Source organism: Lonchura striata, chromosome 3 (genome assembly GCF_046129695.1).
Source record: "Lonchura striata isolate bLonStr1 chromosome 3, bLonStr1.mat, whole genome shotgun sequence".
Lineage (NCBI taxonomy): Eukaryota > Metazoa > Chordata > Aves > Passeriformes > Estrildidae > Lonchura > Lonchura striata.
The window spans coordinates 24,191,633-24,218,703 of NC_134605.1; the positions used below are offsets into that span (position 1 = coordinate 24,191,633).

Here is a 27,071-nt window from a genome sequence, read left to right on the forward strand (position 1 = left end):
CCCATTTCCTGTGCAGCAAAACAGCCCAAGCCCTCCTCCACCTAAATAAACAGGAGTTTTGTCAATTACTTCCTCCAGCCAGGCTTGGAAAATGCACTCTGTGTTGCAGCGGGCATGGAAGTCATAGCACCTGGGGGAGAAAGAAAAAATCCAAGCCCTCTGCAAGTCCAACTCTTCCCTGTTTAGAGGCCTCCAGTCATTGCTGCTGGGATTTAATCCTGCAATAGAGTAAAATCTCTTAATCCAAGTGGTAGATCCCTCCAATCATTCATAATATAAAAACTCTGGAGCAGTGAATTATTAATTCTACCATGTTTGTTTTCAATTAGCAGCCGAGACAGTAGTGCGTTCAGAGGGGGCTGCATTGTGCAATCTCACTTTTATGGGTGCTTTTGTGAGTGCACACACTCACAAAAGCAATGGATTGTGCAACCCTCTGTATCTGCTTGAGCACTTGTAATTAGGCCCATCTGAATTTAATATAATAAGACCAATTTATACCAGCTGAGGATCTGGCTCACTTCTATTTTAAACTGCCCAAAATGATGCCGACTGAGTCATGGTGCCTTGGGAATGTGCTTGTGACATAACCCCAGTTACAAAGCAGGAATTCTCCTGGATACCACTGGAAAGCTCTCCTGGAGAGCCAGCAGCAGCAGGGCGGGCTGAGAGCAAGATCTACTACAGAATCTCCCAAAACTGTGTCAAGGAGACCCAGCAAGAGTAGGTGGGCATTGCAACAGCTGCACAGGTTAGTCCAGAGAGATATCTGCCTTATAGACATCCTTAACAAAAATAATTCCACTCTTCTGCAAGCCCTCATTGTGGCTCGGGTATATTGCTCTGACCTCAACTGTTCAACCTCTGTTTTCATGTCCCTTCTGGCTGGATGTTCTTTTTTCCCAGTGTATGGCACAGCTCTCAGCCAGTGCCACTTAGGGAGAAAGTCTAACCAATTAACCTCTGTAAACTCATTTTCCACTTAGCTGGAAAACCTGTGGCTTCACAGTTTCAAATCTGAAGAAGAAATTGTGTGCCTGAAAGCTTATCTAATTCTTCTAACTTTTACCAGTCAGTCTACTACAAGACACAAGACTGCCTTCAAAGTTTGCTTCATACACTGCTAGCAAAATAAACTTCGGAAAACTAAACCAGTTTTCTAAACAAGTAACATTTATTGCTACTGGATGGCAACATCTGGTCAGTTTTCAAAGGGGCAAAGCCAATTTGCTGAAACAAACTTCAAACAGAGTCAAACAATACTTTCTATTGGGAATAGCTAATCAAAATGAAATAGTGCTTTAATATTGAAAGTCCCTGTTTTATCATTCTCTGAACACAAAAGCATGGAATATCTCTGGAAGAAAAAACATATGCAGTTCTGTGCTATACTTATTTTTATTCAGCATTTTAAAAATGCTATTTTAAATAAAACCACACGACTGCTGGACTAACAACATGTCAGAAAGAAAACATTAAGAACAATACTTGAATCTGATGAGGAGCAATTACAGAATCAGAGAATAATTTAGGTTGGAAAAGACCTCTGAGATCCCCAAGTCCGACCTTTGACCAAATACCACCATGGCACCAAGTGCTATGTCCAGGCTTTCCTTAAGCACGTGCAGGGATGGTGACTCCACCACCTCCCCTGGGCAGCCCATTACAATGTCTAACTACTCTTGCTGTGAAGAATTTCCAAGTTACAAAGAAATTCCAAGCTATGCTAAAGATCTACCTTAGGTAAATAGGTATGGAAATTCATCAATTTACAGCCATTTATGGAATATACCTCGCTTAGGTTTCAGGGATTTGGATAGTGATCCATCAACCACACTCGGATTAACTCCAGGATGAATTTCTCTACAGTGGGATTGAATATTTAGTGCCTGTTCCAAAAGGATGCTTGAAGAGCTAGGGGATGTCACATATCATTCCCCTGCTCAGAACATACCTATTTTTCCTTATTATCAATGAGAATAAATTGAATGAAACATGGCAATTTGTCTCCTCGTCCCAAAGGAAAAGTGTGGAGGACTGGTGAGACTGATTTAACAGAAACCTGCACCGACAGCTACAAATAGGAGCAGCAAGGTTGTCAATGACTGTAACTGGAGCTGTGCTAAGGTACTGCTGTGCTTCCCCAAAAGTGCCATTTTGTAATTTATAAGCTGCATCCCACTAGAGAGAGACAGTCCCTGAAGAAGTTTTCTCCATACTTCCTCCTGGCAGCACACAATTCAATTATCAGGCATTAAAATTATGGGCTGTGTCAATAAGGCAGCAGCAGAGCAGCACGTACACCTCACATCAACAGGAGAGCTCTCCTCAACAACAGCAGTCTTTTGCTGCACAGTTGTCCTTCACAAGTTCAAAGTACTTTGTCTCCTTCCCACACACTCTTCTCAAAGAAAAAAATTAAAAATTAGGTAGCCTGCCCAAAGCAACCAGACTACCTTCTAGCTCCTTGCAGGTGATGAAAAAAGCAGTAGCGAGGCACTCAAATGATGGAACAAAGGCTCTTACTCCTAGAGCAGCCACTGACATCTCAAGGGTCAATTAAACTCACAAAATTTTAACTTGGTTAAAGTGGCTTCTGAATTCTCTGCATTCTAAACATCTATTACAAAATCCAAAGCCCAAAACAAATCCACCACCCTGGCACATTAAATGAAAATTTGGATGAGAGGCACAGCTGTTCATGAGGGGAAACACAGCAAACACTGCTGCCTCCACTACTTTATTCAAAAGCACTTCTTTTCAAGCATTTTATTTCTGGCCAACGAGCACTGGCAGAAAATCACCGTAGCCTCATCCACGTCAGGCCCATTGCGAGTGCAAGGCTGGGCACGGTACACTACACACTCCCGGAAATTTCCAAAGCCCCAGAGAGCAGGATCCAGAAGAGGGGACTATGTGCCATCAGCAGCTCCCCATGGAGCTGGGGAGGCATTGCTGCCATTTGCTCTGTTACCTGCGGTGGCAGGGGACATCTCCTGAGGCAGGGAGTGATGGAGAAAGGGCAGAGATGTACTCCTCTTATACAGAACAGCAGCTTGGAAAACAAAAAGAGATGGGCTTTAAACCCTGGTTTGACCACATGGCTCCCTAGGCCTGGACTAGCCTTACTGAACAACTGGCAGAACCATGGGTTCGGTATCACAGAGAATGGAAATTTTTCAAAATATCACTTGAAGAATGAGAACAGAATAATCTCTTAATACCCAAAATGTATTTTCTGTAAATTTGAACTTGTGCTAATCTTTACTGGGCAGTCACTATAATTCTTTATTCAAAAAGACTTGAGGGACCTCAGCAAGGCAAGAACCAGCATTTATTATTTGACTCAACTGCTCTGGGAATGAGCTCTAAACATCTTGAAAAGTTTCCTGGCATTTCAGGAAGAACCTCCAAGCAGAGTTGCATGACATCTCTCCTGCAAGGCCCTTACAGGAAGCATTCCTATAGAAAAAACAAGTCCCAAACTGAGAAGTTTTAGCTATCTTAACACAGAATCTCTCAATGTATCCCTGGAGTTGTAAGAACAGCAATATTTTCTAGTACAGGGAAAATGATCTGCAGTTTATATAAAGCATAAAACATTGAGCTATTAGGACAAAAATGAGAGGGAATTTTCATTCTAAGTGCCCTTTTAATAATGAAAGCGAAACAATTCTTCTGCAGTTATGCATAGAGTTCTTTGATGCTTCACGAAAGGAAAATTTCATTTACTTGGATTTACAGATGCTGTGGCTGAGCAGTCTAGGAACAGACACAAAGATTTAACAATACAAATCTTAGTGCAAAGAAACTGGAAGTAGAAGAACACAGCAAAGATTTGCTGCCTGCCTTCTTCCCAGCACTGACCATCACAAATAGGCAAAGGACACAGGGAAGACTCAGTGTGCTATGATCAGCCATCATCCCTGGTGTTAGAAGCAGTGCACTGGAATAAGTGGAAATTGCCATACCAGGCAAGACTTCAGCCATTCATCAGTCTCAGCCAACTGATGCTACAGTCCAGTCCAAAGTCACCAGTGTTGACAGGGTATAAGCTCAGTTTTGTATATAAAACACTTCCTTCGTCAGTCAGTGTCAGTACATACTCCAAAAAACCAAGCCACAATCCTTAATCCTACAGCCTCAACACACAAGACAATCAGTGAATGAAAGGAGCAATGGGTTTGTGAAGTGACCCCCAGCAGGAGAGAGGCAAACAATGGCAAAGCTGGAGAAGAACCTCCCTACCCTAATCCCACCAGTGCCAGTGCTCTCTCTTTCCAGGAAAGGCTCCACCACAAGAACACTCCAACCCAGAAGTTTATCATCCAATAAACTTGGATTTGTTGAAGCAATGCAGTGGAAATTGTATGGACAGGAACACCTTGAATGTACCTGGTTGGAACTGGTTTGGATCTGCTAAAATTTCTCTCTCACCATTGCTCATCCCACTCACACAGGCAGGGAAGAACAGGAGCAAAAGGAGAATTCATGAAGTGCAGCCATACTCAGAAATTAAAAGAGCTGGGAGAGGACCTGTTCCAGAAGAAAGTACAAAAGCACCTTGTAGGCAGCCTTCATAATGGTACTTGACTGATTTTTATTCACATAACTGAGAATAACCTGCCAATTTGTAGCTTTAGAGTCACAAGGAAGAGTAAAGTGAATTGAAGTTTAAGCAGTATATTAAAAACAAAATAGCAATATTTCTATTAAGAATTTTTTTTTTCAAATCACAACTCAAAACATGCATGATTATGATGATTAAATGCCTGCCCAGGAAGGGAATCTATCATATTTTGGGGGTGATGTTCTCATGCCATTATTTCCCACTTGATGATTATGTTTTAACCTTTGAAGCAAGTAAAATGTATTATTTTCAACAGAGTGCCCCAAACAGTGAACAACAGGAGAAGAGACTTTCACCCCACCAGTGGAAAACCACTGCACAACTCTTGCTCTACCACACGTGACAGTGCATCTCCTCCTCGAGAAAATCTGTCCATCAGCAAAAGGTTTTTCCAAGACTGAATGAGATTCAAGGCTTTTGAACTTTAGAAAAGCCCCTTTTTAATGTATGCAGCATAAATTTGACGCCTCTAAACAGATATCAACAAATTAGTGGCTCTGGCTGTTTGATTTTGGAAGCTACTTCAGCAAGTAAGGGTGTTTTTGGCAGAACTCCACTGCTCCGGAGTAGTTCTTCTGACTAGTTGGGTTTTGTGGAGGGGTTTGGAGACTGCACATTCATGTCAACAGCACAGAGCATTTGGCTTGCTTGTATTAAAACTATAAATGCTTTTTACAGATCTAAATGTAACACAATTGGAAGATTAGGACCTTGGAGTTCCTCTGCTCCCCACAGAATACAGGGGTTTTTAATATTAAGGCACAAACACAGCAATCCATGCCCTACTTACATGCCTGCCACTTCCATGCAAGGATAAAGAGAATCAACTAAAAACTGTATGGAAGCAGAATGTACATCCCTGCCAGCTCCTCTAGCTACAGCCCTGGCATGTGTTACTTAACTGGAAAATCCACAGTCCAGGCACAATTCCAATTGGAGACTCCAGCTATAACATGCTGCTTGAGCACTAACAACAGCAGCTGAAAACCTGCAAAATCTGGAAACTGGAAAGAACTAAAACATCTACAATTTCAGAAAAGGGAGGAGAAATAACCTCAGCAGCTGTATGCACATTATTCTGATAGGAAAGCATTGGATGAGATGATAAAAGGAGTATTAATCACATTAAGGTAAAACAACAAAATAATAAGAGACAGCATGAGCTTGCTGGACAGATCATACCTAAACTTCGAATTTTTCTTTTTTCTTCACACTGGAAGCTTTGAATATCGTCTCTGCCTGAATTCTGATTCATGACCTGAGCTGGAATTGGCAAGTCATCATGCCAAACTTCACCAGTACTCTGAGGTGAATTTAACCTGTAGGAGCTAGAGAAGATTCCAGAAGTGATCACAGAAGCCAGCGTAGGTTCTTTTTAGAAGAGACTCAGAGAGCTTGGCTTCCACCAGACAGCTAAGAGGGGGATGATTATTGTCTATAAATGCATGCATTGTGTAATCAGCTGAGAGGAAGAAGAGCTATTCAATCTAGAAAGAAATAAGTATTGAGTTATATGGATTCTAATAAGTGTGGGCAAAATTAGGACTATTTTTCTTTAGAATTTGAAAGCAAAAATCACTTTCAAAAAGGGGTTTGAGATGTGTTTCTGAATACTAATACATGCACTACACAATATCCATAAACATAGAGCACAGAAAATGTTTTTCTACAGCAGTGATCTAAAGGGACTGTATTTATTTATAGCTAAATCTTTGCATTCTCACCACTCCAACCACCAGGCAGCTTTATCTACAAAGTTACCATTGGATAGTTCAGAGAGTAATTCATTAAATGCTAACTTGTAAGTGACCTATCTGGCAAGTGTTGATACTCCAGAAATTTCAGGGGAGATTTATACTTCCAGGCTTCTTATATGAACCTCAGAAAAAGGTAGCAAAACTGCATAAACAGAGGGAAAAGCTTTTCCCAGCCAGATCCTCGACTGCGGGCTGCTCTTAGGGAGGATGAAGCACACAAAGAGCATCAGCTGAAGGTGTCCACACACACCAAAGATTATGAGAAACCTGCAGGTGAGGGCACAACAGCTCTGTAAGGAAGCATTGGTTTGTTCTGAGGGGAATCCTATATTGCTTCTTCAAAATGCACAGTCCCTAGGTGCAGGAGCTGAGCAACAATTTTCCATGCTCTTCTCCTTGTGCTGAGGCACAAACTCTCATTCCGTCCTCCCACAGCCCCTTTCACTTCACCTGCTGCTGCCACACTTTAATTTCCCTTATTACCTCAATTTGCTGCTTACCTTGTAAATATAAGTGAGTTTAAAACAGTTACTTGTTCGGTGTTTATTAGGGAATTAATTAGAGGGGAGTAAGAATTTATTGCTAATTTATTCTTTACAAGCTGTAATCATTCTTATTTTTACATGCTGTCACGGTTTATGGATAAGTGCATCTTAAAAATCAAAGCAAAAAAGAAAAAGAATCCCCAGACCAGAATCAGTGGGTGAATCTCTACAGATTTAATTTACATTAATCTGCTATTAATCTGAATGCATAATATTCTTCACTATTATTTTATAAATCTCTATATAGAGCTAGGAAATTATTTTTATTGAAGTATTTGCATGTGCATGCCTCAGATTCTTTTTGTCTTGGCAGCTGTGCCTGAAATTGGAATTTACACTGAATGAGGAAATACGGGTCATTCTGCAAACACAACAGAGATGAAGTCAATGGCAGCTTGCTGGAAGACCTTGAATTCTTGCCAAGCCACGTTTCCCAAAATATTTTGCCCTACACCACACTCAAGCCTCAATTACCAGCTACTCTCTCCTGCAGGAGCCAGCTGCTCGGAGCATCAAAGGCATGTACACAGAAGAGAACCAAGTTGTAATTCAGCAAAATACCTGTAAAGATGGATGATTAGCTCTTCTTATCCTTCATCAAACCGAAGAAGACACTTTTCTTAACAGGGACTCACTTTAGCCTACACCTGAAGTGTGCCAATAGTTGCATTACGCTCAGCATACTCCAAACTTTGCATTTTATTCCTTCCCTGAATCCAACACTGGAGCTGTTACAAGACAGGGATTTTTTGCTAAATGTGCCTTGTTGGCAGCACAGACACAAGAAGATATTTTCCTCTCCTATCAGGGCACTCTTTGGCTCTTTCCTGTTTATATTTTCTCCTACTATGTGGAACTAAAAGCAAGGCAGCAAACCCAAGGCTAGTCCTGCTGTCTAATGATGTTTATTTAGCAGCTTGTTTGACTGCAGTTGCCATTTTCTCCCCCAGAAATGTCTGGAGCGTAATTATTCCAATTACCTTTCCCCCAGCAGCAGCACACCAAGACTTCTTGACTTTGCAAAAGGAAGTTCATGTTCTTGAAGGTGACTGAAACATGACTTAAGGAAAGTATTGAAGGACTCAATCCCGGCAGGGAAATGCTAAAGGAGGAGAGGACCCAAATACTTTGCAGGTCCCCCAAGCCTCTGTGAACCATAATTTTTAAAAACATCAAGGGCATTTTTCACAGCACAACCAACCTGCAAGCCTGAAGGGCATTTGACACCCAAACACACTGATTTGAATCCATTTGTATCTCATACTGCCAGAAAAAATGTCTTGCTTTTCCAGTGCTCTCCCTGACATGACCTGGATGTCAGCTCTGTATTTCTTTTCCAGACTTGAACCATTCAGCATAAAATAATCCTACTAGATGATTGCCTGGGCTGGGGTGGGTTGGTTATTATTATTCTTCATGTAGCAGCCAAGGTGATTTCACCAATTTCCTCAAATGAAGCTGCAATTTCTGAAATCAGGCACATCATAGTGAAAGAGATGAATGGGAGTCAGAAATGCTTTAGGAAATGGTTCATGCATGCTCTAAAATACCATCTACATCTTGTAACTGGGAGGATCTAATGCCTTCCTACTTGGAAAAAATACCTTTGGATTTCAACAGTCAGTAAGGTTGTCACTACCACATCTGTGAAAACACAGCCAAGTTTGGACAGGCTACTGAAACATCTCCTTTCACACACAATGAACTTAAAAACTCAGAATATAGATGCATGCTGTTATTCTCAAAATGCATAAGGGAAATTAAATGCTTAATCTAGCAGTTCACAATTTCTAAGTAGTTAAGCTTTCAGTTTAAGTAATGTCTTAACAAGTGTCTTGTTTCTTTCTAAATAAGATTTCACGTGTAATGAAATTATCATTAGGAATCAAGGGTATGATTTAGCACATCTTTCAGAGCAGACTAGGCTGCCTCCAGAATAACACCAAAAAGTGCTATTATTTAATGAATAAAAAGCAGGATAGCTGGGGGGAAAGAAAGACTCTCATGCTTAGAAAAAGAAATGTTTTTTCTGTAATTACGTAGATTGAGAAACAGCTATTTTTGTCAACATGTCAACATCTTCAAAGAGACCATTCAAGTTAAGGAAAGTAAACAGACGAAAATTAGGAAAGCAACTTTTTGGTTTTTTCCTCCCAGAAAAATGATGATTTGAAAAGCAACAATGAGACAACAAATCTACTTAGGAGAACAAGGAGAACAGTGCTTGGGTAGAGGCTGGGGTCAGTGGCATCACCATGATTTTAGTCCATGGACATGTCAGATCAGGATTTCACTGATAAGAATTTAACTGCAGCTTGCCACCCTCACAAATCCCTCCCACTACACACAGCTGGGCTGGCTGTAAATCAGGACAGGAGAAGTGATGACACAAGGCACTCATAATTAGAACCTGGGGGACAGCTAAGCCCTGTAAAAGACACGTGGTCAGGGAGAGAGCAAATAAGCAGGAACTTGCTAGAAGGTCATGTCTGTGTGGTTTGTGGTCAACCCTTGCAGCCTTATAATGACAATTATGATATTTGGGGTTCTACTTGGTGATTTTTTTCCTACTGCTGTTTGTGAGCCCAAGGTCCTGTATGAGAATTACAGGATTAAACATGGATTGGGATGTGTATAGGGACACAAGTTTTTAGGCATGTATCTCCTGGTCTGTGCAAGCAATAAAAAATATTTTCTCCAGTTAAACCAGTCTCTCAGGTTCTCATTATCCTTCCCCAGGATAAGCAAAGTCTAATTGTAAGTCACAGTTCACTACCTTCTGTTTTTTGCAGGATATTTTACATGACAATTCACAAAGCATCTCACAAAAGTGTCAAGAGTGACCACAACAAACATGTTCTACTTAATAATGGGCAAACATAAAACTGGCAGAAACTGTGCAATTCTCTTAAAAGCAAGTAAATAAACACAGGGACTTGTGACACACTTTCTTACTTTCTTTCACACCTTTACATATATTCCTGTTACAAAAATTGCCTCTTCTGTAACAAAGAAAATTCCCCCCCCCCGCCCTCCCCCCCCCCCGACACATGATGTAACATTTTATATTTCTCTTTTAGTCTGGATTATCTCCAGGATCTTCCAAACCTGATTCAAAACACGAATCTGTGTATCAACAGTTTTGGAAATGTGGGTATATGACTGTAATGGCATTTTCACTTCCTTTCTCACAGCAACTACAATTTCCCATTCAGAAAAAAAATTGCAGAAACACCTTTAATTTCTCTGAAAATCTGGCTTTACTGAAGTCCAGATCTGAATTCACCTTTTTCTGTACAGAAAAGTCTCTTAAAATACTAACAGTGTGTGTCTGTTCTTTAAGATAAGTTTTTATTTCGGCTGGTAGAGGCTTAGTCTCTCTCGGTAGCATTAACCTTTCAAAAGGATTGTTTACCACTTCAATTAAAGGAGAACAGAATAATGCGACCAATTAAAAAGATTAAGGAGATGAAGTTTTATATTAAACTTGAAATTACTCTTATGGATAAACAAACCTTAGCCAATATTGCAGCGGCAAAGCAAATTAAGATACAGCCTCAAACCAGATTAAACACAAGAATAATTTCTTCAACAAGTACATGCCCAAGATGGGAGAGCTCAGTAGCCACAATCCTGCATGTCCCTGTCATTACAGCCCTGAAGGAGGAAAACAGAACATTCAGGCATTGGGAAAGCACCAATAGGATTGGTATTTTAATACTTATTCCACTATTTTGTGTAACTTTTGTTACGACTTTAACAGACTCATTTGTGCTCCAGGAAGATCCTGTCAATATTTGAGCAGCACATCCAACCTCCACCAAATAAATCAACTGATCTCAACTTTTATTGCCCCAGATATAGAATCTACATTTGATCATCACATAAATAATTGCTCACCTCTGATTCTCAGAAGAGTTTGAATGGTCCATTATCAGGCAGAAGCCTAAATAACGTACTATTACTATTCCATTGATGGCATATAGTGTCTCCCGCTCCAAAATTCATAATTAAAGAAGCAGGCTGGGTATATCGACTCTGTTTAGCTTCAGAAATATTGAAGACGTTTGTTTCTTCTGCAATTGCCACACAGGGACAGGAATCTGCACATTGTCTTTTCCCCCAGCAATAAATCCCAAGGAAACCTCAGCAATGTAGGGAATAGATCTCAATGTCCACTACTGTTTCATTGATTTGGTTTCTGAAGGAGTTTCATGCTCCATCAGAATCCAAGGCAAGCTAAACACCAGACACTATGAAGAAACAGGAAAAACTATTTCCAAAATGGATTTATAAAGGAAACTTTGGAAATAGGCAGAGTTAACATTTACTTTGGCTACATAAACCCTCTTGAAGTTTCCCTGGAATACAGAAATGCTCCTCAGGGCTGTCTCAGAGTGTTTGTGTCTCTGGAAGCTGCTGCAGAGTGAGTTTCCCTTCAGGACAGAATGCAGGGATTGCTCCTGAGCTGTCCTGTACAAAACCCCACTGTATGGGTAAGGGAAGCACAGATGGCATCAGCTGCACACGCTGAGTACCTGCACTTGGCTCCATGGGTCATTCCTGTAGGGACTCCCAGCAGCACCACGAGCCTTTAGGGAGCTTCAGAGGACAGGGAAAGAAACACATCTGGTGCCTTTTACTGCTTTACAAGCCCAGGAACCAACCCCCACTTGGTAATAAAACGTGCCCTGTGCAGAATCATCACTTCTCCCTTTAGATGTGCATGGAGCAAGTCCCTGTTTCTCTTCTCTTTCAATCCTAAAATTAGTTTCCAGAATGCTTTTGGTTATTTTAAAAAGAAAAAAGAAAAAAAATTAAAAAATAAAAACAACAACAAAAAAGCCAAAAAACCAAAGAAACAAACACACACACAAAAAAAAAAAAAAAAAGGTCAAAACTTGCTTCTGATACCTGATAGGGAAATGAATGTCTTTCTATGGCAGTAGCTGCCACTCACTACAGACCTTCCTACATATGCTTGTGCAGCTCCCTGAGCATAAAGGGATAGGGAAAAAAAAATCTGATTTGAATTTATTATGTCATCTCTATGGCATTGATGTTAGACATGTTAACAGTGGTCTGCTATGCATGCAGGTTAACATATGTCTCTCACATTATGCAGTCAATATCCCACCCAGTGTAAATCTCAAAGTTCAGCATGCCCCGAATTAAATTCTGTAATGACTCCTAAAGATGGCCATACAATCTCTAATGTCAATACCATACTCTGGTCTATGATTATAATTTGTTCAGTCAATAATTCACCACAGTCTATTAAACTTAGTACTGGCTTCCTCAAAAGTGCTAAAATAAATGTTTAAAAGACTCCCAATGGCATATTTATAGTTATCTATAATTGGCTCTGCAGCATCACAGGAGCACATCACAGAAATTATATATATAAATCAGACCACAATCTTAATTTCACACTTATTCTCCAAGGTTTGGCATAAACAATTGCAAAACCTCCTGTAGTTCATTATGGCCTTAATCCACAGCCCAGGCTGCACAGCCAGCAAGACTCCTCTGAGTTTTGTTCTTCTTTGACTATGTCAAGAGTCTGACCAGAACCCAAAGGCTAATTCCCAGTTGACATTACAGGATAGCCCCTCATTAGGAAATTTCTGATTCCACAGTGCAATTCAGCCCCAGCAAGCTGCTGAGAGCAGTCAGGTCTTTGGGATGCAGCTTGTGGAAAAGGACCGGCTGTGGGACCACACAGAGTTATGGATGTGAAGGGGAAATTGTCCCTGCCCTAAAGAACTCCACAGATCCATGGAGAAGGGCTCCTTCCTATTCACCCTTCTGGGTGACACACAAGTCCTGATAAACAACAGTCACAACAAAGCTCTGATTTTCAGGAGAAGGATGACCAGCAAGTGTCAGCTTGGTTACCTATTCTATTACCAATCTCTATTACCTTACTCTTCATGAAATAAAAAAAAAAAAAAAAACAAGCAAAAAAAAAAAACAACCCCAAAAAACCCCCCCAAAAAAACCCAACAAAAACAAAAGAAGAAACCAATACAAGCAGGCAGTACAGAAGCGCTGAATGTTTTCAACACCTTGTTATCTATCTTTGTGATAGATATGAACTCCATAAGAAGTCAAAAACAAACAGGAAGAAAAAGGCTGGCTGGCAAATGTTGATGTACAGCAGCTTATGCTATAACATACACTGCTGGGTTCCTTTTTCCATCCATATGCCAGGAACAATTGACCTAAGGCAAGGCTTTTTTATTGCAACTTTTGGCAGATCCAGTCAATATCCATTATTTATAATTATGCTTTTGTGTGTGTGTGTTTCCGCTGTAGTATCGCTGCCTAATTGTCAAGTCCAGATAGACTTTGCCATATAATTATTCAAAATGCATTTAGTAAGTGATACAGATGGAAGATACAGGAGGAAAATAATACCGGTATGAAATTACATTCCTAACAGCACTCTGCAATGCATCTCTCTAAACAGAAAGTATATGGTAAGCTAAAAACACTCTACCAAAACCCCTCTTTGTTCACGTTTCTTTCTGTAATTCAACACCCTTTGTTTTCCTGATCTGTAGTGAGCAGCAGCTGCTTGGACCTGCACTGGAAAATCCCACTTCTACCACCCCACAACACAGATCCTGGTTAGGGCTAAAACTCACAACATAACTGGAGTCCTCTAGACCCATGCTTTAAACAAAAATCCCACCTTCCACACCAGGGTGACAGGGCTGGTGGACAGGACCTGGTGTAAGCACAGACCTGCTGCCCACAGAAGTTACAGTTCAGAAGTAAAACTCAGCTTCATTCAGTTCAGCTGAGCAGATTGTGGAATTTCTTTCAGATAACTTTTTGATGTGATATTTCAAGAGGGCAATAAACCTACTGTAAACTGATTAAATTTATCATGTGACAAAATCATCTAATGGCCAGAAGTCCTGAACATCCCCTCTGATTAGCAGAAGGCAGATATCAGTTTAGTATCCAGCTATATCTAAGCTTCTGTCTTCTGCTCCTGGGACAGCCAAGATATTTTCTATGGAAAGGTAGAAGGGAGAGGCAGGGGGGCGCCACAGGAGCGTCAGTATCAAGTACATGACATAAAATACACTCAGTGTCTGTGCTTGTTTTCAGGGCTCTTTGCAGGTAACCACATCTTGATGTCCCTCCTTTGCTTTCAGGCTCCTTTATGTGAGCATCTTCTAGTGAGTAATAAGAGGAAGCTGCAGGCTGGAATTTGCAAATGCACGGAGTGTGGGAGTTGCTCCATTCCCCCTGGAATAAATGGTATAAGCACTAGCAGTGCTAATGGAGGATTAGCTAATGGAGGATTCCCCTGAGACATGAGCTTGTCTGAATTACCAACTCTGTTAGGACTCTTGGAGGACATGGGAGCTTTAGCAGAGCTGCACTTAAAACAACTTTCTAAGCCAGCCAAATTAGTCTAAATGAACAATGGCAGGCCAAAAAAAAAAAAAGCTTTAGCAATATAATTTGTACCTTGTGCTAAATATAGTACAACAGCATGCATTCTGTCCTGAAGTGCAACTCTAACAAAAAGCAAAATATAACTCCTAAAACCTCTCAACACTTTCCTTTGCACACCCCTATGAAAGATGAGGGATCAGGCATTGCCCAATACCTGATTTGCAATCCTTGAGCAAAAACAGTGTAGACTGACACACCAATACAAATAACCTGACCAGAATCAAGAGGCAGCAGAGTTCAGTGTCTCATGCACTGTCTATGAAGGGATTATAGGAAGGAAAATTTGAGAAAAAAAACACTCCTCAGCAAGCACAATAATGGACTTGTGCAGTGATCCCTCAACAAACCCTGTGCCACTTCTGCTTCTCCTAAGCCGAACAAATGATGGAGGGAATTGTTCTCATCCTCTGCTCACATGTGTCTCCTCGATGCCATGTCTGAGAAGCTCCTGCAGCCATGGCAGAACCAGGTTGATGTTCCCACTAAACCAGGCTGCAAGACACCTACTCCAGGCTGGGAAAGGAGCGGCTGCACACCCACAGACTGCCAGTTCTGCTTTGAGCTTGGCTGAGATCACCCACCAGCCCTTGTCCCTGCCTCCACAGGCAACATAACCTGATGAGTTCAGTTCCACTCCATGGGAGAAATTAAAATTCCACACAATCCAGGGTGGCAAGCATTTGAGCAGACTCTTGTCATGCTGAGCCAACAAATCCCACCATTTCCTTTCATTTAAATTTTGCTGTTTGCAGAGAAGAAGTATAACCCCCCCCCCCCCCAAAAAAAAAAACAATCAAAAACAAACAAACAAACAAACCCCCCAAAAAAACAAAATTTAAAAAAAAAACCCACAAGACACCAAGAAATGCTAAAATACTTCTAGACTTATTGCAGAAAGGCTGAATAGTGAGAAAATGCTAAGGGTCCAAAAGACTAAATTCCTTATCCAGCTCCAGCAGCCCTGCCAGCTCTGCCTCCTGAGATGCTGCCCATACTGCCACTGGCAGAACTGCTCATATTTGATTTTCTCTCCTCCATCCTTTCCTCTTATTCCTCCAAAGACTCCTGTGTTTTGGCATCCCCTCCTCAGGCTCACCATCTTCTAACTCTGCCAAACCACCATTTGTCTACTCTGAGTTCTTTGTGCATTTACAAAGGTGATCTCGTGACCTCTTGTGAAAGTCACCTTGACAACACAAAGGGATAACCAGAAGACAAACACACACTTCCCAGTGCTGCCTGACTTGCTAGCATGGGATCTCTTCTTCCCTGAGCTATTCCTGCTCACACACATCCTCTGTCCCCACAGCCCTGGCTGGTGGATCCAGATGCTGCCTGCAGGGTTTAAGGGAAGGTGCTTAATTCACATATTTCACAGGACTGGAAGTCTGGCCATCCAGATGCAGGTGGAGACATAGCTGCAGCAGCCAAACAAATTTGCTGGCAGCCCTCATATCATTACTCTATACATCACAGTGAAGTTCTCTGCCAGCAATTTTGGCTGTACAGAGCCTGGGCTGGAGTCATCTGTGCAAGGTAGGATTTCCCCAAATTACCCTTTCTGCAAATAACATCTCCTTCCTCGTGCAATCCCAAACATGCTGTGATTTCAGGCTCAGGATGGTTGCTCTAGCTATAATGAAGTGCCTGAGGTTTATTCAAGAGTCATGGTTACACAACAAGGTTAGCAAAGCACAGCTTTGACTAACTGGAACATGGAGAAGAGACAAGATATATAAGACATTTTGGAAGACCAAACCTGCCTTCTCCCATAGGTTCTACTCTGGGGGAAGTTTGGAGCAAGAAGAAAATGCAACCGATTTCAGAACATTCACTTGGAAAATGGATAGGGCAAGGCACAAGCAGACTTTACTTAAAAATGAAGTTATTGAGACATTCACTTGTAATGCTGATGAACACTTTCTATAATAAAAAAATTAACTCTCTTTTCTCCTTTCTGCCTTTCTAAAGCAGCTCATTTACATCCAGCTGCTATCTTGCAGAAATAATATGTCTTGACTCACAAAAATTGTCTTTAGTAACTTACAGCAAGAAGCAGAATGTGTCTGTACTTGGGATCTAAGAAAAAAGGAAACTTCGTCTTCCCACAACCAAGCAAGCCAAAATTATTTGGGGATAATTTTAAATTGCACATGTGTTTAAAAATATATATGGAAACTTACTTTTTAGTTTGTTTAAACCAAGGGTGTATGTCAAGGACCATCAGCTTCAACTCCTTCTAGACTTTGAAGGCTTGTTTAGCCACAAGGGAGAAGAGGAAGTTATTTCTTTTTGTGGTAAAAAACAAAAATAAACAACCCCCCTCCACTCCTCCTCACACACACACACACCAGAAGACGCAAAGTCAAGCAAACACTAGCCCCAGAGGAAATAAACTTTAAAAAAAAAACAACACAAGCATAAAATTCCTTAAAGTGTATCACCTTTAAAGAGAACGTTTGGCCACTTCAAAATAACAAACGGGAATATGCAGCCCATGTATCTCCTCCCTTTGCAGAAATAAATTGAGAGTTGCTGTGATACTTAAGAGATCCATCAACAACAAAAAAATAGCTGAGAGAGGCTTTTGCATGTGTGTGTATCTGCAGACCTACAGTGTTGACAGATTCTGCCATCTTCAAAAGATATTAAATGTTGTTTGAATTGTAGTTTGCTATTTAAAGTTGGCAAGTCACACCTAAATTTTCCAGAATATAATTTCGATTACCTGGAGAAAATAATGCTGGTTTGAGCATTCACCACATCACCAAAACAAACACATTCAGGGCATGTGCGTACACACAACAGACACATCATGTACATGACACCTTGTATTTTATAGTTGCATCCAGTGATCCAAAATGACAACAAACAAACTTAAACAAGCTTATGTTATGAAATTCTTTAAATCATGCATTTAGGCTTTTTTCTTGATCCATTTTTTCCACTACTTTAAAATTTTCACCTACAAGAGCAAGAAAATTCCTCTCTCAAAACAAGCAAAACATCTGTTATGTCATGACAGGACTGCAGAAATCTGGACTTTTAACAAAATGCCAAGTATGATGAGGTTTAAGCTTCAGAGGATCTATGAACATCTGAAAAAAATCAGTGACACCAAAGGTAAAATAACAACAGGAATTATACCACTGACTTCAACAGCATCAGGTTCTTACACTGCCTGCCCAAACTTAATTTCTTTTGTGTCAGTCGATTATGCCTTGGCATTTTGCCCTCCTGTTGCGAGCCACAATTTGTAAATTAGTTTTCAAGGTTAAAAAAAGGTGCAAGGAAATGAGATTTCCTACTGCCAACCAGACATCACAATGAAGTATTGCAGTAGCTTTCCCAAAAGTGCACACATTGGTCACTCTCCTGATAAGAAAACCTTAAAAATAAATTCTGACAGGTGACTCATTTGCCTTTTACCACAACCCCTGCACAGCCAGGGAGATGTGCTGATCCCCCAAAGCCACGGCTCCAGCAGCTGCTCAACATCTGTATTTTCACAGGGTGCTCCAGAGCAGCTACCCCAAAGATCCACTTCACCACAGAAAAAAGCCTGAGCACAGAAAAAAGCAGGTGCAATAGGGACAAATTCAGGCAGTGATTCTCTTCTAAACACAAGGTTCTGTCTGTTCTACAAGATAATCATCATCATCATTGTCGTATGTCTCAGAAGAAATCCAGAGTCATATCTTGCTGTCTGTTTTGCAAACAGAGCTAATGAGAGTCATGTGGATAATGTTGTTCATTAGATTGAGGATATGAGCCTGATTCAACTCCACTGAAATCTATGGCAGGCTTTCCATTCATCCTAATGAACCTGAATCAAGCTTCTGTAATGTCAGAATGCAAAGCCCTCTGCTCCTCCTGCCTCACACAAGTGTCTGCTGCGTTCAGAGCAGTCCTAGGACAAATTTAGCACATCAAAAATCACTCAAATCAGGTCAGAAGAAAAGAATACACAACTGTGAATACACAACAAGTTTCATATTGAAATGCCTTATGTCAGTGGGAAATAGCTGCATATTTTCCTTACTCTTTTTTTCAGGGTTAACTTCAAACTAAATTAATCATGTAAAATTAGAAAAAAAAAAAAACCTCAGCAGGTACTGACAGAATTCATGTGAATTCATGGGATATGTGCAGAGAACTCCAGGGCAGTGCAGGCTTCCAGTGTCACTGAAAGCACTGATCATTTTACCAATGTAAATAAATTAAACACAGCATTTAAAAAGAAAAGCTGAAGAAAATGCCTAGTTTTCCAAGCAGAAGGACATTATTAGTTTCAGGTACTCATTTACAAGAAGGAAAAGCAACTTTTTCAACACAAGTTCTGCAAATTATGCATTTTAACAGGTACACAAACTGGGATTCTGGCTACAACAATGGATTTCTGGGTTCTCTTCTTACCATCACTTAAGGGCAGCAAGTGGCAGAATCCCCAGATAAATCTCCACCAGTTTGCTTTACAGCTTTTCTTGTTTTTACACTAAATAATGGCCAGGTGATGGGAGGAAGGGAGGGCTGCATCAGACCAAAGGCATGTCAGGAAAAGCTGAAAGGATGGACAGGACTGTTATTTGGTTCAGTGCTGTCTTTGGCTGTGTCCAACACAAACATGCTGCAGGACAGACCCTCCTCAGAAGGACACACATTAAGGGATGCTCATTTAATTGCTGCCAATTGGATATAGACTGGGAAAGAAAATATTTTTTGCTTAAATGTTGACTTTATAGCTACTTCTACAGCAGCTCTACCACTCCCAGCAAATAAATCTCACCACCGACTTGAAGCTATGTCCTCCTTCCCTAGATTTCCTCATTGTTAGCAAAGCCATCTATATTATTTTTATTCCTTCTTGTTTTCCTTGTAAACTGTGCGCATAATACCAGCCCCCCTCCAGCCCTATGGAAGCTCTACACTGCAAAAGGACAAAAACAGTACTGAGGGTTACTTGTGGAAGCTCATTCAAGGAAGCTGCTCTAGCTCCTTGTCCATCTCCCGTGTACTTGGGGGATGCAATTCATCTTGGTCTAGTGCTTTGTCAACTTTCCACAGCTCTAAATACCTCATTATATGCTTCACTACACCAGTCAAGCCTTTTTCCTTTCTACATTGCCTCTTATGGTCCTGTTACTTATCCTAAGAAACTTTTTTTTTTTCACTTTTTTTTCCCTTATGTGTGAAAAGCAGCACAGAGAAATGAACTTTCTCAGTGAACTTCCCGGCTTTTGCCCGGCTGCATGCCTGAAGGCACAGGATAATTAGGCACATGCCAGACAGATCACATCTGATGCTTTGCTCTCTCCAGCTGATTGCCTTTCATCAGCACCTCCAGTCATCCTCAGCTTACTTTCTTTTTCAGGTCCCTATGTGCCTGTCAGATCACAAAGAATTATTTTTGGAAGGAGTATGTGGAGACAGACAGGTTGGAAACAGATCTGAAAAAGCAGGAAACTGAATACAGAAAGAACAGCAGAGATGGTGACATCAGCCTCCCAATTCTGAGTTTCCATAGCTAAGAATAAGTTATACCTGCTACCACAAGCATGGAAAGGCTCTCTGGAAGGCAGAGCATTAGACATGCACCAAAGAAACAACTGACTTGTGTTTGCTGTTTACCCCATTAAAAGGAATTTTGCAGGAAGAAGAGGGTTTTGTTGAACACTGTGTTCAGATTTCTCTACTCCATTCTCTACTCCAGATTTCCATCCAAACATGGGGATTGAATCACAGGGAAGATGAATCTGCACCTCGTGGAAGTGGATTCTGGCCACCAGCTCCATCCAGCAGTGAGTCTTCCTGCTCCTTTCAATTCTGATCTCTCACCCAGAGACCTGTTTGCTCTTTCATTCTCCCCCTTCCACAGCTTTCTACACCCCCTGCAAACGAGGCATTGCCAGCAGGAAGCCCAAGCTCTGGCTGTGTTCTACCTCGAGCCTCCTCCACCCCCCGCAGTGGCACAGACACTCCTGAGGAATTCACTGTATCTCCAGCTGGGTTGCTCAGCTTCTGGTTTATAAAGCGCATGCAAAAAGTCATCTTGGCAAGAAAAGAGAGCTACAACTCCTCTGTCAGAGGTAATTAAACTCGTAAGTGCAAGTCAACAACTTCTCCCTGAAAAAAGAACAGGAAGGGATTGATGTGAGAAAACTGAAGCCAGCATTTGATGGAGCACACCTTTCAGGAGAGGAGAATACTCAGCTTGCTGGCCCTGTACCACAGAGTTTACCTTGTCAGCTGTTAACACAAGCAGCTTTTTTTTTCTGTTGACCAGGAAGCACCAACTGAGAACAAAGCAAACACAGGTTTCCACATTGTCAGTGTCCCAGAAAAAAGCCAAAATATGTCCAAGGAGCTACAGACAAAAGCCTGGTACATAAAAACACACGGCTCGGAACACTGAGCCTATAAAGAACACTGGTTTCAACAAACATCACTGAATATCTGCACTGTGAGAAGGTGTCCATGAACCTATAACCTGCTGAGACCAGTCTTCAAATACACAAATTCAACAAGATCCTGACCAGCTACTTTCAAACAGGTCAGGTCTAATTTAAAGATTATTTTCATAAGGTTTGTCCCCCATTAGCAGACCGAGGTCTTCTGAAAGTGTTGTTTTTGGTGCTGGTGTCACCCACAAAGAGCTACAGCTTTTAAATCCTACCTTCTCTTGCCTCATCTGACATGAACAGGAGCCTGGGGGAGCTGGATGACATAACTTGGTCTGAAGTTGTTTCATGTCCAGTCACTGCTGCTGAGCCATCCATGGAAGCTGCCATGGGGGCAAACCCGGGATGCTAGGGAAGTAATGCTGAAAATCCAGCCTTAAATTTAGGTACCAAAATCCTTAAGGATTTTCTGAAAGGCAGCTGACAGACTGGAAGGATCATCAGGCTCGAGGGAGAATTATTTTTTCTCCATTTTTCTCACATTCTGTGTTTGTTTCTACCAAGCACCTCCTATTCCCAGGATATGTTAGTCCTCCATGTCAATGGCACCTATTCTTTTTTTCTTCTGTTTACCCTTTCATCTGCTTTCTTTGGCATTATTTTAGTCACCCAAACCAAAATTTCCTTCCTTTAATAAAAAGTGCCCTTCCTCTCTTATCTACACAGTCTCAAGACAAACAGTTCTGAAAATCTGCAAGGTTTGGGGGCAGAGGATTTTTTTCTTGCTTTGTTGGGTTTATTTGGGTTTTGTCTCCAATCGCCTCTCTCCTGCTGTAGACACAGAATGTTGCTGTGGGGGACCAGTGTGATGAGATCTCTTGGATTCTTCACACAGGGAAAAAAAACCAAAACAAAACAAAACAAAGAGGAAAGGCCAAAAAAATATATAGGTTTTTATATTTGGATGAACTGAACAGCATTGATCCTCTAAGATGGGAACCAAATGACAGCCCAAAGCAGTCCTTAAAATAAGTTACAAACAAGAAAATATTAATACAGAAAGGCAGGGGACCAGCAGGATGGGAGGGAATAAAGCAAGTCAGCAATGCCCCAAAGGATGGCTGCTGCCAAGGAAACAATTCAGACTCAGAAAAAATTACAGCATTTTGATCCCATCCACTACTTCAAAAGAATTCAACCCATCAAGAGGACTAAAATTTCAGAAAGGGCTCAGTTAGAGCTTCCATTTGAGCAAGAAAGGAAGTAGCCAAATTTCACAAAGAATTGGACATGTGGCAGTGAGCTACTCTTAAGAAGAATCTGATGTTAATTTATATTTCTGCCATTACTCTGCATCTCTCCTGAGTTTGCTGACTCAACCTCATCTTACAGTTATGCCCAATATCTACTTGACCATTCCACATTAACATTCCCAGTTAGCTTCTTCACAGCTATTCTGCTCCCAGTCTCACATTCCCAGCCACTGTTCTCCCAGTTGCTGGCATTGCTCTCTCCTTCTCCACGTGTGCCCTGACTCTGGAAGGGAGCCAAGGTGAGCTGCACACCCATCCCTCCCTATTTCCATTTTAAAAGGGCACAGCCTCTGGTGCTCAAGTAGCAAAATCCTTGTTATCTCAGGGACCTTTTTTTCTGTTTCAAGAGGTTGTTTTGTGGCTTGTGCAAGCAAAAGCAGAGTCAGGGAGGTTTGTGTTGCCTTCCCCACATCCTCACCTCTCCCATCACACAGCCCCTCAGTGGGGCTCAGTAGTCAATGGATGTGACAGGTCTAACAGCCTAGTCCTGATGTACAACAGCACTGGAGGAGGGAACAGGGAAAAGAAGATTTTTATGCTGCTTTGCACTGGAGCAGACTGGGAATGACTTTCTCTGGTCAAGGCCTGGGGCACAGCAGAAAAAGAGGAGGAACCACTGCCCTGGGAATGAAGTGAGAACTGACAAACACAGGATTTGCCTTTACTTAGTGACAAGTTTCCTTCCTGCTCCTGGGGGACCTGAGGCAAGGTGAGCTCTGGCACAAACAGAGAAAAGCAAGGGATGGCACAAAGCAAGAGGAAAGCAAAGGATGGCCACCTTAGCAGGGTCTACTGTGGAGGGGAAAGAGTGCTTCTGGAAAGTCTGGCAAGGAGGCTGCAACCCCAAAGATTAATTTTGATGGCCTTCCCTTCTGTCCCTCTGCAGCTGGGCTGGATGCAGTGCCAGACAAGCTCTCCTGGAGCACTCACACCTTAACTCCCACTGACCTCCAGCTGAAGAGGAAGGCTGGGTTTATACTTCCACCCCTAGACTAAAATTCAGATTAACATTAATTTTCTGTCCCTGCTAAATCCCTGGTAGGACCACCAGACCACTAACTTTCACTATGTTTCAGACTCGCTTTAACAGGATGAAAATTATAATAATAGTAGTTTCTTGCATTCCAGACTTTGCTTTGTCATTTATGAGCTTGCCTGTTTGTTTTTCCAGAAAAAGGACTAAATTCTATTCTTGTTTGGGACTTCATCTACAAATGAAAAACAAATTCACAATATGAAAAAAAAAAAAATCAAAAGAAGCTGCATATCTCAGTAATGCAGTGGAACACTTTAAACAACAAAGATTTCAGTTTTGCGCCAGATTGGAAAAGCACCCAGTTTGGAAACATACCTTGATTCTGTAAATACATGTGAGTAACAACTCTACCATTTCTATGGAAGTTTTTAGTTCTGCTAAATATGGCTCTAATTAAAGATTTATCACAACCTGTCCCTTTGCATCTGGTGGCTGTGTACTGCAAAGCTGGAGGAGCATTGCAAAAATCAATTAGCTGCTGTAATGCCAGCCGTGCTTCCTGTGAGCTCCAAAATATCTTTGGACATGGAGCTTGCTGTGTAACAAAATACAGGGTTATCTGTATTTCCAACTCCTAATGATCCATTAAATGAGTGTGTGGCATGAGGAGAGAAGGGTGTTGTTTTAGCTGTTTATTTTTATAAACATCAATAGGAGCTAGAGTGTAATTAAAAAAATTTGCCAAACCTTACATCAGGTTTCAAATTACACTTTTGTGAATTTAAGGAAGGTTATTCCAGTACAGTGGAGTGATTCAATGCATAAAACTTGTTCTGGGGTAAAAGACGAACATTTTCGGATTTTCTACACTACTGAAGGCCAAGCAGAAAATGAAACCAGACTCAAAGGTAAAATAAACTTTCACCAAAGGACCAGACAGAGCTCCAGTTGCTGATTAATAAATAGGAAGTGCATCAAGAGAACAAGAGAACAGAGATGGTACCTCCTTGCACCACAGCTCTTTTGCCCTGGGATCTAACCTCATGTCAAAAAAAAAATAATAAAGCAGTTGCCTTTCAACCCGCAGCAATGGTTCCAAAGACTCTTCCTGCACTGCAAGCGAACAAACACAAAATTACTCTCACAAGCACACGGTTGCTAGGAAAACAGCTGTGAAAACCTAGAAGTCTGCAAACAAAATTTTAGAGCAATCAGGGCCATGAAAACGCTTAGAAAAGAGACCTGTTTCTTAGAAAACCAAGAGAAAGAAAAGGCAGCTGTGGAGCAGCTGTTTTGAATGCACAAGGCATTTGTATGGATTTCACATGGCACCAATGCAACGGACTCACAGCCTCCAGGCTCTCAGCAAACGCACACACTTCACTTTGATGCTATAAGATTTTTTTGTCAGGTATTGAATAGCAGCTTTCTGTTAGAAAATGCCCACCTCTGGATCTTTACAGAGTGAACTTCTCTCCCAAATTTAATTCAGCACTGCATGCTCATCAAATATGTCACAACTGGATTTTGTTATAAATCAATAGGGACTGTAGGGCACATAATCAGATCAAAAATGCAGAAGAACATGGCCTGCAAAGCAGAATCCTGACACAGCAAGCCTTCCCATTACAGGGTAAGTTGTGCCATGGGAGAAGGTGCTTTTCTGGCTGGGGAAAGGACAAAGGTGGACAACTGCCATTTGTATTCAGCAGCAGAGCAAAGGACTCAGCACAAGCATTCTGGCAGTCCATACACGATTGGCTTTCCACATGATTCTAAGACTGTTAAATCAATAGCAACAGAAGGATTCAGCTGGCCCATCAGTATCTCTACCACTCTATTTTACAGCTATGCTATATCAATTATCACTAAAAAACATTCTCTCTCCCCACCATCAGCCCCAAAAAATCCATCCCAGTTATATAGAAATTACTACAGTAGTTAAGGATCTTTGGGAAGCCCTACTCTCTACTAATGAGACTTAGTGCTGACTCCCTAAGCTTTGGCCAGCTTTCATTCACAGGACTCTTAATCCTACTATAAAAGATGAAAAATTCCAAGTGAGATTTGAGACTCATCAGAGAAAGCCCTGCACTTAATGAAAAGGACAAAAATAGCACTTATTATTTTTGAGATTTGTACCACTTGCTTTCTACTTTATTTTGGGTTTCCCTGTGTTTAAACATGGCCTCCCACACTTATTTGACACCTGTTTAAGTACTGTTTAATCACTTGATACTCACTGAATTTATTCTTGTTAAGAGGGATTTATGGCACTGACCTGATTAGGCAACAACCATTGGCATTGATAATCATTAGGCTACAATGGCTCCCTGGGAGATGTCCCACTAAAAGTGGCTGTCTCAATTAAGCCCTGCAATTAAGTGGACCATATCTATAGGGTGATCTCACAAGGAGAACAAGGCGTTTCAAATGCCTTTTTCTCCTTGTGTTAATACATTTTAAATTCAGAATTAGTGCTTTCAATTGGAGAAGATAACACTACTTACAGGTTTCTCTAAAAAGTCCTCTTTGGGGGGGTGACTACAAACCCTTGTGTCAATGCTGAAGACTTCCTTACCAATTCCCATAAATCCTGTGGAAGCACAGCTCTGTGTGTCTGTGCCACCCAAGAGGCACAGATGGCACTGGAGGATTTGCCAACTAAACTGTCCCAGGAAAGACCCCCTTTACCCAGGGGATGTGCAGTGACAGGCTGCTGATTTCTGCTTCAGTGATTTGGGGAACTCAAACAAAACAGGGAAATGAGGCTGGGAAATTCAGGAAGACAAGCAAGAATCCTCTGGTCATAATCCCATTTTTGCCCTCAGCAGTGCTCTTTTCTCCAGAGTTTCTTGGAGCAGGCAGGCAGCCGCTCAGGGTAGGCCTGAGTAACCAAGCTATTCCCATCCAGTATGCAGAGGCTGGTCCCAAGCCCATCGACTCCCACAGCCTTTGTGTAACCTTGGTGAGCTGGCTGGGCAGCACCATGGGCACATGCCCAAAATCCATTCCTATTTCGGCTCTTACCATTTCCATTTCTATTTCTGGGCTCTTACCCAGCCCCCCCTCGAGACACAGAGCCATCTGTTAGTAGCCCTTCAGTCTCCCTGGCATTTGGGAAAGGTGAGCATTTATCCCATCGTTCATGGCATCAGCCTACTGTATGGACACCCTCAGGGGCACAGGGATTAAGACACAGGGATTAAGGGTTTCAGCACATCTGAGCCCTTCAGTCTGGGTGCCAAACACCCCAGAACCTTTGCAGTGAGGAGAATTTTGATTCTTGCACAAAAGGCTGCCAATGCATTCCTCATTTCAGGGAAAAGGGAGAGGATGCATGGCAGGAATGCATAAGACTCATTTGCTGCAGGGTCAGTACCTTTAGAATCAGTGGTAGCTGTGCTTGGAGCATATAAAATGCTGCCTAATTTCAAGAGGCCTCTTGTTGGGGGGGGGGGGGGGATGATTTTTCTTTTTGTTTCTTTCATGGAATTTTGTCCCACCTGTTGCTAAGGGACAATAATGACCGGTATTTCGGACAAAAGAAATGGCCAAGGTGCGGGAAGGGTCCAGCTGGCTGTTCTCTTTGGACAGGTAAACATACCATGATATCTTGGCCAGGTGGTGAGGGCCTGGGCTCAGCTCCTCTCACCCTTGGCATCAGAGGAGGCACAACTGGTCTGCGGTCACTGCCCAGAGGATTCACTGCCACTATGGAGCTTTTGTCCTCCCATGGCCTCTCCTGCTGTGGGTGAGCCTTCACTCTTTAGAACAGCTGATGCAGCGGGACCTTATTAACACCCCACCTCTCTGGAAGGGACCCTCACCATCGGCTCGGGTGCCTCAGGGGAAAACCCAGCCGCATCTCCCGGACGGAGAAGCCGAGCTGCCGCTGCCATGAGCTTTTTCGCTACACTCTCACCCAGCACCCCGTGTCCACCTGGCAGCTCCCGCTGGCGCTGCAGAGCTCTGC

The 27,071-nt window shown here is 41.8% G+C and overlaps 1 protein-coding gene across 2 annotated transcripts in view; it reads right to left on the reverse strand.

Annotated features, from left to right (window-relative positions):
* Positions 1–27,071, reverse strand: part of PLCB1 (phospholipase C beta 1) — a 342,949-nt gene that overhangs the window by 249,566 nt on the left and 66,312 nt on the right. The gene's annotated exons all lie outside the window — the stretch shown is intronic.